General features: G+C 45.0%; 1 protein-coding gene and 1 long non-coding RNA gene across 4 annotated transcripts in view; one reads left to right on the forward strand and one right to left on the reverse strand.

Annotated features, from left to right (window-relative positions):
• Positions 1–18,447, forward strand: part of robo3 (roundabout, axon guidance receptor, homolog 3 (Drosophila)) — a 709,023-nt gene that overhangs the window by 264,082 nt on the left and 426,494 nt on the right. The gene's annotated exons all lie outside the window — the stretch shown is intronic.
• Positions 5,501–5,917, reverse strand: LOC140397981 (uncharacterized). Its single transcript, XR_011937371.1, has 2 exons — positions 5,757–5,917; positions 5,501–5,661 (listed from the first exon to the last, which is right to left on the reverse strand). It is a non-coding gene; the product is annotated as an uncharacterized lncRNA (long non-coding RNA).

Below are 18,447 nucleotides of genomic sequence, written 5' to 3' on the forward strand. Positions count from 1 at the left end.
GGTGTGGATTCCCTGTGTCCTTATTACAACCACCACCTTTGCCTCCAAGCCTGACTAGGAACTATATCGCCATTCATTCACTGTCGCTGGGTCAAAATCCTGGAACTCCCTCCCCAACAGCACCATGGGTGTACCTACACGACATAGACCGCGATGCTGAAGAAGGCAGCTCATCGCCACCTTCTCAAGGCCAAATAGGGATGGGCAACTGCCAGTGGCAAAAACAACCCATGAAAGAATTTTATTTTATTTTTTTATATAAATTTAGAGTACCCAATTAATTTTTTCCAATTTAGGGTGCAATTTAGCATATTCAATCCACCTACCCTGCACATTTTTGCATTGTGGGGGCGAGACCCACGCAAACACAAGGAGAATGTGCAAACTCCACAGGTACAGTGATCCAGAGCCGGGATCGAACCTGGGACCTCGGCGCCGTGAGACTGCAGTGCTACCACTGCGCCACCGTGCTGCCCTAACCCATGAAAGAATAAGAAATGTGTTGCACCCAGAGTTCAATTTAGTCATTAAAAGTGAATATTGAAGTCGGCAACATCATTGCCTGCCAGTTGGTTCTTAAATTCACACTGCCCTTATTTGAAGCAATGTAAAATTGGGTTCAAATGCCCTCCGAACAGTTTTTTGTCATGTTTGAGGATAAAGCAGATGTGCCAGGAAGATCTCCTAGTACCAAAGTCAGGGGTCTTCACACCTGTCCTCGCACCAGAACCTGGCAGATCGACCTGTTAATGATCATGGGGAATTGCTGAGCAACTGATCATTCTGGGTCAACAGTCAGGCAATTGCAGAGTTATGCCATCTGCCCAAAATAGATTTACAGCCAACCTCCATCATGGGGCGAACACTGTCAAGGTCACTTCCTCCCTTGTCTTACTTTCAGACGAACAGAGGCACCACCTGTAAAATCAGCCAGTTTTGTTTCCTCAGGCCGGTCAAAACAATTGGCTGTTGCACTCTCGAGCAGAGCCAATATTTAAATTTCCCTTTCAACTGAAGGACATCAGAAACATGACAAGGCTGCCCAATCTCACCATAAGTGCAGAGGTGATTGAAAGCATCCATGTGGTCATCCAGTAGCCCATCCCATACATCAATAACTGAACATCAACTGTGGGGAAGTTACTGGAATCTATCAGTAGGGACAGAGAGACTGAGCACTTAGACAGAGATCAGCTGAGAGTGAATTTCAAGATGGTCACTAAGCTGGTGGATAGGAGAATTTCACTGGATGTTCATTATAGATTTCCAGAAAGTGTTTTATAAGGTTCCTTCCAAGGGATTATTGGCAAAAATGAGAGTCCATGGAATTAGAGGTAACATTGCAATATGGATTGGTAATTCTTTGGTAGGCGGGAGCCAGAAAGTAAGCCTGAATGGCTTGTTTTCTGATAGTAGGATGTGATAAGTAGTCCTCCCAGGGGTCTGTACTGGAGCCATTGCTTTTCACCATATTTTTTAATGATTTGGCTGGAGGAGTAGAGAGATTTGTGTCCAAGTTTGCAAATATTGACTGCAAATATCTTACTTATAGTTGTGCAGATGGGAAAAGCTGGTAACATAGGGACAGATAGATTAAGTGAATGCACAAATCTATGGCAAATAGAGGGGAAATATCACATCAGCCATTTTGGAACTGAGGAAGATAACTTGGAATCCTTTGTTGGTGGTGAGAGGGTAGGGAGCTGTGATAGAGCACAGGAATTTGGGTGTCCATGTGCAGCATTAACTAAAAGTACAATAAGTGATCACAAGGCTAATGAAGTGTTGCCGTTTATTTTAAAGGGCGTGAAATTCAGAGTGCTTCCGTTCAGAGTTTCAGTCACACCCCTTCTGGAGTGCTGCATTCAGCACTGGGAACCAAACCTCAAGAAAGATGCACTAACTTTGGAAGGGCACAGTGTGAGTTCACTAAAATGATGTAAGGACCAAAGTTTAAATTATGAAAACAGTTTTTTTTCTCTGTTTTTTAATAAATTTAGAGTACCCAATAATCTTTTTCTTGTTTAGGGGCAATTTAGAGTGGCCAATCCACCTACCCTGCACATCTTTTTGTGTTGTGGGCGTGAGACCCACACAGACGAGGGGAGAATGTGCAAACTCCACATGGACAGTTTCCCAGGGCTGGGATCGAACCCGGGTCCACGGCGCCGTAAAGCAGCAGTGGTAACCATTGTGCCACCGTGCCGCCCCTAATTATGAGCAGAAATTTGGATTGTATTCTTTCTGAGGCTAGATCGTCAGGAGGCGATCTAATAATAATAATAATCTTTATTTCAGAAGTAGGCTTACATTAACACTGCAATGAAGTTACTGTGAAAAGCCCCTAGTCGCCACATTCCAGCACCTGTTCGGAACACAGAGGGAGAATTCAGAATGTCAAAATTACCTAACAGCACGTCTCTCAGGACTCGTGGGAGGAAACCAGAGCACCCGGAGGAAACCCACGCAGACACGGGGAGAACGTGCAGCCTCTGTACAGCTAGTGGCCCAAGCCAGGAATCGAACCTGGGACGCTGGCACTGTGAAGCCACAGTGCTATCCTGCTGCCCAAAATATTTAAAATCGATAAAGGATTTGATAGTTTAGACATCATTTCTACTGGTTGGGAATCTAGAACAAGAGAGAACAATCTTAAAATGAGAGTTAGGCCAGATAGGAGTGAAATTCAGAAGCAATGCTTATCACAAAAGAAAATCAAAGCTCATTCTCCAGAATTACTGTGAATGCTGGATCAGTTGAAAGATCCATGATTGAGATTGGCAGATATTTCATGGTCAGGGCATCAAGGGAGATGGAGGAAAGGCCAAGAAATGATTTTGAGCTCAAGATCAGCCATACTAACAAATGTCTGTTAAGAGAAACTGAGTTAACATTTCAGGTCAATGATTTTTCATTGGAACAAAACTGTTGACTCTGTTTCTCTCCAGAGATGCTGACTGGCCTGCTGAGTATTTCCAGCATTTTTTGTTTTTATTTCAAATTTCCAACCTCCACTCTATTTTGCTTATGTACAAATCAGCCATTCGAGCTGATGTTTTTAAAATAAATTTAGAGTACCCAATTATTATTTTTTTCCAATTAAGGGGCAATTTAGCGTGGCCAATCCACCTAACCTGCACATCTTTGGGTTGTGGGGGTGAATCCCATGCAAACGTGGGGAGAATGTGCAAACTCCACACGGACAGTGACCCAGGGCCGGGATTCGAACCCGGGTCCTCAGCGCCGCAGTTCCAGTGCTAACCACTATGCCACATGCCGCCCTCATTTCAGCTAATTGAATGGCAGAACAGCCTTGAGGGACTGAATGGCCTATTTTTCAAAATGTATTCATTCATAGGATGTAGGTGTCGCTGGTTAGGCCAGGATTTATTGCCCTTCCCTGATTGACCTTAAGAAGGTGGTTGTGAGCTGCCTTCTTGAACCACAGCAGTTCATATGGTGTAGGTACACCCACGGAGACTTCCAGGATTCTGATCCAGTGATAGTGAAGGAACAACGATATAGGGCATGATCTACTGACCCCATCACCCCCCCCATTGGGGTGAATGAGGGCGCAGCACAGCCGGTAGATGCTAGGCGGTCCGGTCCCTATTCTGAGATCTAACGAGCTTGCCATGCCTTGCGAGTTCAAACGGGATCACGTGAGATGTCATGATTTGAATCCCACCCATTGTGGGCGAGATCAGTATTTGGCAAATCTGCAGATTAGAGTGAGATAGCTAGTCTCATTCTAATATGCGCTCGCCCGATCTACTGAGACCTTGGGATGTAACCCCTTCATCTCGGAGACCTTAAGGGAGCACCGTTCAGTACTGGTCCCTACAAATGGGTACCAGTTCGTACATTTATGATAATACCACAGGGGGGGTCTCCCAGGGGACCCCTCTGGGCAGTGTGGCACCTTGACATTGCTGGTGCCACCTGGGAACCTTGGCAATGCCAGCCTGGCACCCTGGCACTGCTGAGCTGGCATGGGCACTGTCAGGCTGGCGGGGCACTACCAGGGTGCTAGACCTCAGCAGATTGCAACAAAGTCTTGTTCGATAGCGTGGTCTTTCTCAGCCCTGCGAGTGCCGAGAAATGGCAGGCTAAACGTGCTCAGCATGGGACGCTGTTGCAATTCAATTAGATCGCAGCCATAGTTCCAAGTTAGAACAGTGTGTGGCTTGGAGGGGAACCTCCAGGTGCTGGTGTTCCCATGCATCTGCTGCCCTTGACCTTCCAGGTGGTAGAAGTCAGGATTTGGAAGATGCTGTTGAAGGAGACTTGGTGAATTGCTGTTAACTGTTTCCATGTAACAGTCATCATTCAACTAGACCACATTGGAAGACTTTGCTGTGTGAAACCCCATTAATATTTCAGTTCATTGAAGGCAGCATGGTGGCGCAGTGCTTATCACTGCTGCCTCATGGCACCGAGGTCCCAGGTTCGATCCCTGCTCTGTGGGTCACGGTCCGTGTGACGTTTGCACATTCTCCCCGTGTTTGCGTAGGTTTCGCCCCCACATCCCAAAGATGTGCAGGGTAGGTGGATTGGCCACACTAAATTGCCCCTTAATTGGAAAATATGAATTAGGTACTCTAAATTTTTTTTAAAATATATTTCAGTACATTGGTGTTTTGGATATAATTGTGGCCTCTCTGTGTGCTATATTCTGGTACCGTACGCGAATCATTCAAATACATGTACATTGCATGAAAAACATTGAGGAATAAGTAGTACAAAACTATCGGGATAAAATCTACAAACTGCTGATGCTGGAAATCTGAAATAAAATCAGAAAATGCTGGAAAGACTCAACAGGTCTGGCAGTATCTGTGGAGAAAGAAACAGAGTTAAAAGTTCCCTGTCCACATGACCCTGAAGAAGAGTCATGTGGACTCAAGACGATCAAACGCTGAGAGCGCACCTTATGACATTTAAGCTTGGGACAAATACTTGCTGCATTAATCAGCAGGACAACAATATCTTGGCACCTTTCCTCAGGTCTGCTCCTCCACGTTTACAGCCATCCCACTGGCTATATTGCAAACATTGTGCCAACTGTCTCCTTCCAACTGTATCAGATGGCACTTGTCTGGGGCGGATACCCTTGAATGCCAACCAGGACACCCTGGTTTTGTATTACTGAATACATCAGTATCTCAGAATACATCAGTATCTCAAGGGCATCATGCACAACGATATCTGGACGCTGTCTGGAACTCGTTGATGGCGAGAGGTTGTATGACTTTTCATTCCATACCCTTTGGTATGTATGAAATTTCATTCATTTGAACTTTAAAATATTTCTTCCATTCTATTATTCAGCGAGTTTTCAATTTAGATCCTGAGAAAAAAAACCTTAGATGAAATTTCTGATGCAAATCGCCTACTGCCTTTACAATTAGCTGGTGTTGCTATATTAGTAAAAGTCAAAATTTGAAGTGCAAAAAATAAACAAGTGATTTAACTGATTGCAATTGAAAATAGCGTCTAATTACAGTTCAATGTACTTTTTATTCATTTTTGTTTGCAGTTTTTCAATTTGTCACTATTTAACATTGGCATGTCTGTTCAAGTGCAGTCCTCGGCTGTGCTTTCCTTGTACAACTCAATGTCAGCTGCTCTTTTATGTTTTGCTGCAAACTTCATCGTGACCTGGTGTGGGAAGGAAAAGAAAATACTGTATTACTCTGCTGCAGTCCTTTAGATCACAACAGCACTCGGTAATCTTGCATTATGCAATCTCCCACCTGTTATGTGATTTTAAATACACAATTCGGGGAACAGCAGGAGTTTTGATGAAAAGGGCTGTGGGTAGTAAATTGAATTGAGGGCCCACAGTCTTTACTTTTAGATCTCTGCTGATGCCAATCCACCTCCTTCGTGGCATTAGACTCAATATAACTCTTCTCAACTCTTGCATTTATTGCATTTATTTCGATATTGTGAACCTTCCCCATTCTGTCAGGCTCAGAAATCCATCCCAGTCAGCACCCGGTTACTGACCACATTGTTGTTAACTTTAATCCAGTTTCTGCTTCAGTTACCCATCCCTGGCTGCTCGTTGAGTAATGCAACCAACAAGTCCTGAGAACAAGCCCTGGCTCAGTTCATGGCATGCGTGCTTCGGAGTCACAGGTTCTAAGTTCAAATCCCAAGCTAGCTTGAGTGAAAGAATCAAGGCTAATGCCCCAGTTCATGTTGATGAGGCATACATATTGGCCAAAGCTCTGGAAAAAACTTCCCTGCTCTTCTTCAAAATTAGTGCCACGGATCTTGACACCTGAAAAGGCCAGACAAGGCCTCAATTCAACATTTCACCCGAAGGATGGCACCTCTGACAATGCAGCACTCCCACAACACTGCCCCAAGGGAGTACTGCACTCTGTTGGAAGTCATGCCTTTCAGATAAGATGTCCTGTTTCAACGGTAAATGTCTTCCTGATGCCTGTGGTACTAAGCTGTACGAGGGACAATGATGACAACCATGATCTGTTCTTAGCCGGAGTGGTGGTTCGGGCACTCAACTGGGATTTGGGAGAGGGGAAATCATCCAAGTTTTGTTCTTTTGATTGGCCTCTAGTATCTGTCGTGTTGGGTGTGCCGCTATACAGACGAACCAACACGGTTGTAGATGGTACAACTCTGGTTTATTACTCTTGTTAACAACATCTGTAAACTTATGACTGTGGTTGGTAATTTACCAGTTAACCTGTGGACCCAGCCCTAAAACTATCTTAGAGAGGCACTCAGCACATGGTGTATGTCTGAGTGGCATGCTGTGAGCTCTGTGCCCTGAGCTGTCTCCTGCTGGAATGAGCGGGAACTGTGGTGTTCCCCGTTTTATAGTGCGTGTGCTCTCACTGGTGATTGGCTGTGATGTTGCGTGTGTGTTGATTGGTCCGTTGATCTGCCCATCAGTGTGTATGTGTGTTTGCACCATGATATGTTTATCTGAATATCATGACAGTGTCCTTGCTAGAATGTGTGCATGTCGCAGTGAATCAGGTGGAACCTAAACCTCTCCCCATGGTCAAACAGCCGACTCGCACTCACTGATTCTGGAGCAAGCCTTTGACTTGGTGGTAACATTCCTGCCTCTGAGTTAGATGGTCCCAGATTCCCCATTCTGGATAGACCTGAGCTCATGTGCTGAATTGAATTGACATCCAGTGAGATACTTGTGTCTGGTGGGTGTTGGTGGCCCTCCTCTCATCCTGCAGATTATGGAAGAACATAAGATCCTCCGGGCACAGAAGACTAACGGTCACATTGGTTGGTGTAAAGGTGGTTATGGCTCCTGAAGGAGTCAATCATCCTGTGAGTCGTTCCAGTGCTTCACATTGCTCTCCAGGTGAACAAGCAGGAGCATGGGAAAAAAACGCAACTCATAGGGCAACCTGAATGTGAACTGTAAATCCTGTGGGAAAAATTGGACTAAAGGGAAAGATTTCGCTTGGGGTAAAGCTTCCTGCTCATTGTTGCAATGCTGGACCTCTTTACAGAAATAGGATGTTGTAGCTGTGTTCTGCTGAGAGAGGGTGCTGTGGAGCTAGCTTTTTTGCCAATCAGTGTCAAAGGATATTCTGGAGGTTAAGTGTGTATTGTTTGGTGTGTATGTGTGACTGAAGGTGTCCTCTGTGCAGTTCAGAGATAGTTCACTTTGAGGCCATTTGAGTTGTCTGAACTAAACAACGCAGTGTTTTATCTATCAATTATCAGCAAGGTTAAGGAACATTTTAACATAGACTGACAGGTTTCCCGGCCTATCTATTTAAGGGCTTGGGCTGTTTACATACTGTAAACAAGCCCAAGAACCATGTCGCCAGACAATTTGATAATTTTGTGTAAGACACCAGTCAGTAAATGAGTTTTATGCTCATTATTGGTGTCAAAAAAGATTGTTTATCATCTTCAATTTTAAGAAAAGCGTAAGTTTGATCAGCTGCCAGACTTGGCTCAGTGGATAACACTTTCTCCTACATTTATTTAATCCTTTCATGGTATGTGGGTATCACTGGCTAGGCTAGCATTTTGCATCCATCACTAATTGCCCTTGAGAAGGTGGTGGTGAGCTGGCCTTCTTGAACTACAGTCTGTGGGATGCAGGTACACCCAGATTGCTGTTGGGGGCAGGGGGAGGAGGGTGATGGTGGGGGTGTAGTTCAAGGATTTTGACCCAGGGACAGAGAAGGAACAGCAATATATTTCTAAGTCAGAGACTTCTGCATCAGGATAGGTTGTAGATTCAAGTCCCACTCCAGAGACTTGACCATATAGTCCGCCTAACACTTCAGTGCAATATTGTGGGATAGCGTCCCTGTCATAGGTGCCATCCTTTCGATGAGATGTTAAATTGAGGCCTTGTCTGACCTTCCAGATGTCAAGATCCCATGGCATCATTTTGAAGAAGAGCAAGGGAGTTTTCTCCAGAACTTTGGCCAATATTTTTGCCTCATCAACATCACTAAAACAGAATATTCCTCATTATTCCACTGGTGTTCATAATACTTTGTGATAAATGTAGGAAATTGTTATATATATTGGATCATATATCTGTTGCAGTAATATTTTCATAACTCCTGGTTTAACATACAGGCAGTTGGTGTGTCTGATAAAGATGCAAATAAGATGTGGTAAAAGTGGGTATTCATTGATTATAACCATTTAATTGTTTACCTATATAGGGCTTATGGACCTTTGTTTATAGAAAAAAAGGTTCCCTGGGGTTTAGATAATTGAGGGGTTGTGTTTATCCTTAATAAGATGGTCATAAACAGCAATTAATGGGAGGAGCCAGGTCTGTAGCAAGCAGTTTAGCTTTTAGTCTGTCAAAGACAGAAGGACTTGCATCTTGTGTCTGAAAGGCTTTCTCCTTTGCTGAAAGCAACTCGCTACACAGAGGACAGCAAGTATCTCTGTGTTTGCTAACTTTATTTACAGGTGGATTTTGACCAGTAATGAGCTTTGCTTAATTGGAAATAGAGTAGGTGTAAGTTATAAGTTAAAGTGTTTCCTTTTATTGTTAAGAATTGTTTCACTGTTAATTGTAAGCTATTTTCTGTGATGTTAATATAGTTCGTCCTGTGTTAACAATAAAGTTTGTTTTTATATCAAAGATCCTTGTTTGTGAGTGGAATTACTTCTGGGGGAAATATCCTTTCCTCACAGTTTACAAATTGCAAAATTGTTTAAGTTTCTCATCCAGTTTTCTAACATACATTGGGGGCTGGTCCAGTATCGTAACACCTTGATGTGCACAAATTGGTGACCAAGGCTTTGCTCCCAGCTAGCCCTCTGGAGTATGAATTGAACCTACAACCTGCTGACAGATTGCAAGGGTGCTACCCACTGAGCCACAGCTGTGGAAACTTCCTTCCATGTGGAGAAAATAAAACTGCATTGCTGGCCTGCACAACTGGTCTGGACTCAGCACACCTGCATCGAGGAAAATGCAGCTCCGTGGGGCCTCTGCATTGCAATCGGATTAACGGCACCAATCAGATAACAAAGCACAGGTTAACAAAGCATTACTTGAATGAAGCACGTCTTCATACAGCCAGAGGCACCATAACTGGTTCCTTTTACAGTACAGCTGAAGCCAGGGCTGGAATGTGAAAAAGCAGCAAATAAAGCTCTCCTTATGGACTTCCTGTAAACAAGTCACTTGTAGTCGGAATGTCTGCTGCTGTAATGATAACTGACGTTCAGATCTTGTGCTTCCTCAGGCTAGCTTGCACTGTGAATGAAATGTCTCTTAATATTCTAAGGATATTAGACTTGAAAGCCAGGCCCGCTGGCTTATCAAGATTATATCCTATTAGGGAGATTATTTTTCATTTGAAAGGGAGCTGTAAGTTACATGGCTCAGGGAGATGTCAGCAATAGAGAAGGGGACTTGTCAGTTTTAGCACTAGTTTGACATTGCTACAGTTTGGGGCTCTAATGAGGTCAGGACCGAGGCTCTCATCCCCATCAACCTCCCCTGCTCACCTCCCCTCATCATTAAATGCATCACCTCCACTGTGTTCCTTGATGCCACACAATGCACAGGACAGTGCGATTGGCCCAGATTTTGTGTTCAGTGCTGACCTCAAATAAAGTTGCCTGCAAAGATCTAGTTAGCTCTGTGACATGAACTCCGCCTTTCCCAATTTTAATTGCATTCAGCAACAGTGATGTCATCAACTTGGGGCTACATCCTGAACTCCCTCCCTAACAGCACAGTGGGTGTACCTGAACCTCAAGGACTGCAGCGGTTCAAGAAGGCAGCTCACCACCACCTTCTGAAGGGCAACTAGGGATGGGCTATAAATGCTGGCCTAACTAGCGACAGCCACATCATGTAAATTTTTTTTAAAAAATAGGCTAAGCAGCCAATTACATTGATGAACTGTCACAGTCAGCAAAGCAGTGTGTAACAAGCAGGCTCTATCATTCAGATTTCATAATTTTTCAAAATGTGAAATGATGCTTCAGACATAGACATGGTAGAAGCTAAAATACCAAAAACAAACTTGAATGTTGTTACTGCTTTTTTAAAAAAATGTAAGTTTTATTATGATAAGGAGAACTCCAGAACTCCACAAGTAGAAAATTTGTTTTTAAGAGCCAGAGTGGTTGTTCGCCCATAATTACAGCTTAACACGCTTCCCAAGGGCAATTAGGCATGTTTAGCCAGCAAGGTCCACATGCCTTGAATGAATAAAAATAAAATACAGTTACACCTCTCTCAATAAGGCATTTTTTCAGTGATTTCTACACCAAAAACAAGAGCTTAAAAAGTGAAAGTTCACATCAGTTTGATGATTTTTAATTGGCTTCCATCTGCAAGGAGATCAACAGTGCACCATGTTCTGGATTTCCGGGTTTAACTGTGCATGTGTGGATGCCAGTAGTTGCTGTCAGTTTCACAGAGTGATGACCATGAAGGCTGACAGTTTTGCTGTCATCACAACTGCAAAATGAGAGCCAAGGTAAACAATGAACGCTATGCTGATTTGGATTGGTGTTTTATCAGGACATAGATACACGCAGCTAGGCACCATTGTGTGCTAAATCCAGAGTTCCCGGTCTTATTAACACAATACCCTTTCAATGACTGTTTTCACCCTTTGGCTAAAAGAACCTGCTGATGGCTGACACAGTGGGAGACTCAAAAATAAAATCCCATGCAGATAATTCTGATCGAAAACCATTCTCAATACGTCAAACACAATTGTTCTGCTTTGCTCCCCCACCCTGTTCATCTGATTTCCTTGCGGTACCCATTGTAATTTCATCAGAAACAATGAGAATGACAGTTTCTTTCCCTGACAGAATGACATAAATAATTTATTGTGTGACGTGTTTTCATATATTTTGACACGATAAAACTCGAATACAGAGCCTGTATGTTATTACCTGATCTTGACTGTTTGAGGAGAACTTCTTTCTTCAATGACATTTCCGCCAGTGATAATGTAGTCCGCAGTTAAAGGCGAACCAAAGCGCTGGCCTCGTGTGCAAAACAGAATGTTCTTGTTTATTGAGCGTGTGAATTTGCATCCATTTTCACAGCACACTTCCTGCCCTCCAGACGTCTCACAGTATCTTACAGTAAGAAGTTTTACAACACCAGGTTAAAGTCCAACAGGTTTGTTTCGATGTCACTAGCTTTCGGAGCGCTGCTCCTTCCTCAGGTGAATGAAGAGGTATGTTCCAGAAACATATATATAGACAGATTCAAAGATGCCAGACAATGCTTGGAATGTGAGCATTAGCAGGTGATTAAATCTTTACAGATCCAGAGATGGGGTAACCCCAGGTTAAAGAGGTGTGAATTGTGTCAAGCCAGGACAGTTGGTAGGATTTCGCAGACCAGATGGTGGGGGATGAATGTAATGCGACATGAATCCCAGGTCCCGTTTGAGGCTTATAGCCAAGTTCCGCACACATGAGTGCGGCCTCAACCGGGACCTGGGATTCATGTCGCATTACATTCATCCCCCACCATCTGGCCTGCGAAATCCTACCAACTGTCCTGGCTTGACACAATTCACCTCTTTAACCTGGGGTTACCCCATCTCTGGATCTGTAAAGATTTAATCACCTGCTAATGTTCGCATTCCAAGCATTGTTTGGCATCTTTGAATCTGTCTTTTTTATGTTTCTGGAACATACCTCTTCATTCACCTGAGGAAGGAGCAGCGCTCCGAAAGCTAGTGTCATCGAAACAAACCTGTTGGACTTTAACCTGGTGTTGTAAAACTTCTTACTGTGCTCACCCCAGTCCAACGCTGGCATCTCCACATCATAGTATCTTACAGCCAATGAAGTACTTCCCGCGCTGTTGCAATCTGGGAAGCACAGTATACCAATTGCACACAGCAAGATGTCTCAAACAACAATGAGATAATGATCAGGTAATCTATTGTAGTGATGGTGGTTGAGGGCTATGTATTGGTCAGGCCTCTGTGGAGAACTCTTCTGCTCTTCCAAATGGTCCCATGCGATCTTTTATGTCCATCTGAGATGGTGGGTAGAACTTTTGTTTTTGACATTGTATCTGAATGCAGCACCTCTGATAGAATCCCAACAGTGCAGAAGGAGGCCATCGGCCCACCTAGCTTGCACTGATCCTCCAAAATAGCACTCTACTTAGGTCCATTCCCCCTCCTTGTATCCCATTGTAGTCAATGAGGAGTCCTGAAAAGGTGAGTCAAAAGTTGTTTATTTCCAATTCACAGCGAGGAAATGCAACAACTAAGCAACAGTCCAAGTTTCAGCCAGGACCATCCCAAGATGCTGGCTCCTTCTCGGGCCGGCTTTTATCTCGGGGAATTAACAAGCCTGCTGTTGGGCTTCTGTCCTTGAGCAGGGGAGCTCGTGCTCCATAATCAATTGGATCGTCCCCACGAGTCTCGTGGGGGTTCTAACCTCCCCTAAAGTCCATGCGTCCTACCGTTGTAGGGAGTGGAGGAGGATGTCTTCTCCACTTTGCCCATGGTTGCGCATCCGGATGTTGTGGGGCTTGGTTGGGGGGGGGGATTTAATGTATCGGGGAATGTCGTTTCCACATCTATTATCTGAGGGCACCATTGGTATCCATTCCCTGCCGAGGTCATCGTTAGAAGACTCGGATGTCTGGGGCTCCATGTCGGATCCTGAATCCTCCACTTCACACATCTCAGTGTCGGTGCCCCTAAGGCGTGATGCCCCCAGGCCCCCTTGTGCTGGGCCTGCGGGGCTGGAAGACACTTCCTCTGGTGGGGTTTGTCCTGATGCTGGCGCCCTGCTCCGGAGGTGGTGTCTAGGTGCACCCACACCGTCCGTTCTAGCGTTTTTACCCGGTGAGATACTGGTTCAATCTGTTTCACCGTGGTCCCTGGAGTCCAGCAGACACCTTATCCGAAGTTTCGGATTAACATTGCGTCCCCCAGTCAGAAACCTCTGAACTTGTGGCCGTCTGCTTCGGTATCACCTCCGAATGTCTTTTCTCCTTTCCACTTTCCCGCTAGTATCGGGGAACATTAGACTAAGGTGGGTTCTGAGCCCCTGGCGCATCAACAATTCAGCTGCCGGACCAGTGACCTGGTCTGGCAGCTGAACAAAAAGCATGCCAGCCTCGATTCCAGGGATTCCGAGGTCTGTTTCCTCATACCCTTCTTGAAAGTCTGTACTGCTCGTTCAGCCAGACCATTTGAGGAAAGATGATATGAGACTGTCTAGGTGTATTTTACCCCGTTTGCTTCATGAAGCGTACATACTCCTCGCTGGTGAACCGTGGTCTTTGACTAATACCTCTAGGTCCAAAGGTGTGCAGGTTAGGTGGAGTGACCATACTAAATTTCCCCTTAGTGTTTGAAAGGTCAGGTGGGGTTACTGTGTTACAGTGATAGGGTGGAGGCATGGGATTAAGTAGGGCGCTCTTTCAAAAGGCTGGTCAAGACCCGTTGGGCCGAATGGTCTCCTTCTGCACTGTAAATTCTATGATTCTATGATACCAGCCGGGATCATCCTGAGATGCCGGCTCCGTCCTGGGCTGGCTTTTATCTCGGGGAATTAACAAGACCACTGTTGAACCTCCGCCCCTTAGTGGGGGAGGTCATGCTCCAAGAGCCCCACGGGGAGTTCAATCATGTCATCCCCGTGGGCCGTGCGGGGGTTATGACATCCCTTTGCAATGGTCATGGCCAATCGACCTAACCTGCACATCTTTGGATTGTGATAGTGCAGTTCCTTCACTGTCGCTGGATCAAAATCCTGGAATTCCCTCCCTAACATCACTCTAGATGTACCTAAACTACATGGACTACAGGGGGTTCAAAAAGTTGCTAACCACCACCTTCTGAAGGGCAATTAGGGGTGGTTAATATATGCTTGGCCTAGCCAGCATCGGCTACATCCTGTAAATGAATAGATGAAAACTCCCTGGGCACCACACTGGAACATCAGCTTGGATTATGTCCTCACGTCTCTGGAGTGAGATTTGAATCTGCAACCTTCTGAGCCAGAGAAGAGTGTCCTACCACTGAGCCACAGCAATTTATTTTAAAAGGTGCTGACTTTCTTTATTTTTCAAAGATCCATTAAAATAGCTTCCTTCTATAAATTTATACAATTTATCCAATAAGTCTCACTTCGAGTGAGTAAGATTTCTTTGGAATGTTAATTCTATTCTCCCTTAGTGATGCAGTTTGGATCTTTAAACCATGCAGACAGACTCTGTCAGGATTATCAGTAGTACTCGTGAGATTGTTACTCTGCATGGGTAAATTCTCTTGCCTTTTCAAACCTATGTTTGCTGACATATATTGACTCTTACTGGAAACGGTACATACATGAACGTTGGATAAGAACATCCTCAGGATTCCTTATGAAGCTCCCATGATTGCACCCACCGTCGGAGGCTACTGCATGAAGCATGGCAACTTAAGGGAGCTCATGATTCGGGCGAGAATGAGTGGGTTCTTTCAGAGGGTAGCAGAGGAGTGTGAAACATGTGGGTGGGGGCCGGCGAATCACGCGCACATGGTTTGGGGTTGCAACAAATTGGGAAGATTCTGGGCGGGAGTGTTTGCGGTCTTAGCCAGGATAGTGGAGGAGGAGGCCCTATGGTGGCTGTATTTGGGGTTTCAGAGAAGCCGGAGCTCATGGAAAGGAGGATGGCTGATGTTGTGGTCTTCGCCTCTCTGATTGCATGGCGGTGAATTTTACTGGAGTGGCCGGGGGTAGCAGCTAGGTTGGGTGACCTGTATGACTTCCTGCGGATGGAGAAGATAAAGTATGAGTTAAGGGGCACTGCAGGGGGTTTGAGAAAAGCTGGGGGATGTTTGTGACCATGTTTGAGGGGCTGTTTGTCGCGGGGGCGGGGGGGTGCTGTAAAAGGGAAAACATCTGTACAACCGTATAGTTGATTGTTGGGAAGTATGTTTCCCGGGGTGTTTATTTGCTGTAACCTGTTTTGATACATGTTTGTAATAAAATACTTTTTTTTTTAATGAAGTATGGCAACTTGAGTCTGGGGGAGCCATGGTGCAGTGCATGCTGGAGCTGGGTGTAGAAAATGAGCAAAACTGACCAAAAATAACTTAATGAGGGAGCCTGAAGGGGGAGGTGAGACAAACAGAACAATTATTCCCTGCAGCAGTGCTCTCTTGTGGAAGAGTTCAATAAAAGAGTGGAGTGCCAGACAGGTAGAGCTGCACACAGAGAGGCCATTGTCTGATTGCAACAGTCTTCCCCAATAACACTGCCAGTAACTGTACGAGACAGAGTGGACCTGGACCTCACAGGTTCAATTCCTACTCTCTGCTCACAGACAAGGTGGCAATAAGTATGTTACAATTAGGCTGGGTTGGGGACTAAAAATCATTGGCTAGGATTTCCAATTGACCTTGAAAGGTTTGTGGTGGATTCAGCTGCTTAAATCCTGCTCTCTGGAATTCCCTTCCACTCAGCGTTTGTTAAGACTCATCCTCATGATTGAGAGTTTGATCAACCTTTCCATTCTCCCCTCTTTTGGATGGCCATTTGCTTTACCACATGCATCTGTTCTTTATTCATAAAAGGTGCTTATATAAATGCAAGTTCATGTTAGTGTCTGCAGTTGCCTGCTGACGATCATTGTCTACAGTGCACATGGGATGAGGATCTGGAGTTATGGTCCTTAATTGTTCAGGGGACTGTGTCCCAGCACAATTAAGAGGTGGAAATGGAAAGTGATCAAACCAAACATAAGTGCTACTGGTTGCTGAATGCCTCCCTTCACAACCTTCCCCTTGCCATTCCACCCCTCCCCACCAATCTCTCACCACCTCTGCTTCTGTATTAAAAAATACTGAAGGGGAATATAAACTCTTCACACAGTGGTCGTAGGAGGTTCATGGGAGGTTCAACTCCACTGCTCTCTTGGATATCGCCAAGTGAGTGTTTACTTATACCAGAAACCTGTAAATGATTAAATACATAAAAAGAATTACAAGTAGACGCTATCTTTCACAACCTCAGAGGTCCCAAAGTGTGAGACAGCAAATGATGCACTTTGACATCGATGGAATTTTTATCCTGTACTTGAAGAGTGGTCACTGTTACACTATGCGAGATTCTCTGGCCTCCCCCTGGTATATTTCTCAGTGGCGGGAGGCAGCCCACCATAGGCCAGCGGCGGGATCTTCTGGTCCCACTGCTGTCAAAGGGATTTCCCATCGGATCCACCCCATGTCGTCGGAAAACCCGCGGCGGAGGGGTGCCGTCAGCAAGACCAGGAAATTCCGCTGGTAAGTTCTGCTGAATTATCGCGTCCATTGAAGCAAACACAGCAGCCAATTAGTATACAATTTGGTCCCACAAACAACAGTTAAATAAATTATGAGATAATCTGAGAGGTTTTGATTGAGTGATAGATATTGACCAGCACACCTGGTGGACCAAACTCTTCAGCTCTTCCTTGTGGGGAGATGGTGGCATAGTCATACCATCACCTTATAAGTAATCCAACAGCCCAGGCTAATGATCTGGGGAGCTAGTTAGGGTGGGGGGGGAGGGGTAAGGAGAGGACAGAATAGCACAGTGGTGAGCACTGTTACTTCACAGTCCACGGTCCCAGGTTTGGTTCCTGCTTGGGTCACTATCTGTGTTGAGTCTGCACGTTCTCTCCGTGTCCGTGTGGGTTTGCTCCGGGTACTCTGGTTTCCTCCCACAAGTCCCGAAAGACATGCTTCTTAGGTGAATTGGACATTTTGAATTCTGCCTGTGTACACGAACAGGCGCCGGAGTGTGGCGACTAGGGGATTTTCACAGTGACTTCATTGCAATGTAAGCCTACTTGTGACACTAATATAGGTTATTATTATTATTTAAAACAGGGAGCAGAGGGAAAGTCGTCCAGAGGGAGGGAAGCTCGTGAGGAACAGGGAAAGAATGGGGAGGAGTGCCACTCACTGGAGAGATCACAGGCCTACCCCACAAAGGGGAGAAACCGGGATAACAAATGGACCCACCCTCCCTCAAAAGCCGAAGCTCAAGGGGGGAGCATGGCAAACCACTGTAAATACCGGACACAAACGTATAGATGTAAACAATAAGTAGCATTGAAGCCCCAGTCATGGTGACAGTGAGGGGTTCAAATCTTGTTCCTATTGTTTGTTATTATTACTGTTTTTTTCATTGCCTGTTACATACGAAACTCAGTTTCCACTTTTGTTTTTTCTGTACCTGTAACTCAAAACTCCAATGAAAATATTTTTAAAAACCCATCCATGTCCCCACACATGTCCACCAAAAACCGCACTTAATGTCCTGTAGGGAAAGAAATCTGTTGTCCTTATCCAGCTTTGGCCTACAATGTGACTCAAGACCCATAGCAAATTGGCTGACCCAAAAATGCCCTTCCAAATAGCCTAGCAAGCCACTCAGTTCAAGGGCAATTAGGAAGAGGCAGCAAATGATTTGATTTAATTTGATTTATTGTCACATGCACCAAAGTACAGTGAAAAGTAGTTGTCTGCGGCCAAGGGAACATACACAGTACGTACATAGTAGACAAAAAAAGAATAATCGAGAGAGTACATTCACAAATGGTACATCGACAAACAGTGATTGGTTACAGTGCGGAACAAGGGGTCAAACAAAGCAAATACATGAGCAAGAGCAGCATAGGGCATCGTGAATAGTGTTCTTACAGGGAACAGATCAGTCTGAGGGAGAGTCGTTGAGGAGTCTAGTAGCTGTGGGGAAGAAGCTGTTCCTATGTCTGGATGTGCGGGCCTTCAGACTTCTGTATCTTGTGTCTGATGGAAGGGTCTGGAAGAAGGCAAAGCCTGGGTGGGAGGGGTCTCTGATAATGCTGTCTGCCTTCCTGAGGCAGCGGGAGGTGTAGACAGAATCAATGCTGCCAGTACCACCCACATCGCACGAAAGAATGAGAAAAAGTACCATGAGATCTTTAAGCATCACAGT

The sequence above is a fragment of the Scyliorhinus torazame genome, chromosome 21 (genome assembly GCF_047496885.1).
Source record: "Scyliorhinus torazame isolate Kashiwa2021f chromosome 21, sScyTor2.1, whole genome shotgun sequence".
Lineage (NCBI taxonomy): Eukaryota > Metazoa > Chordata > Chondrichthyes > Carcharhiniformes > Scyliorhinidae > Scyliorhinus > Scyliorhinus torazame.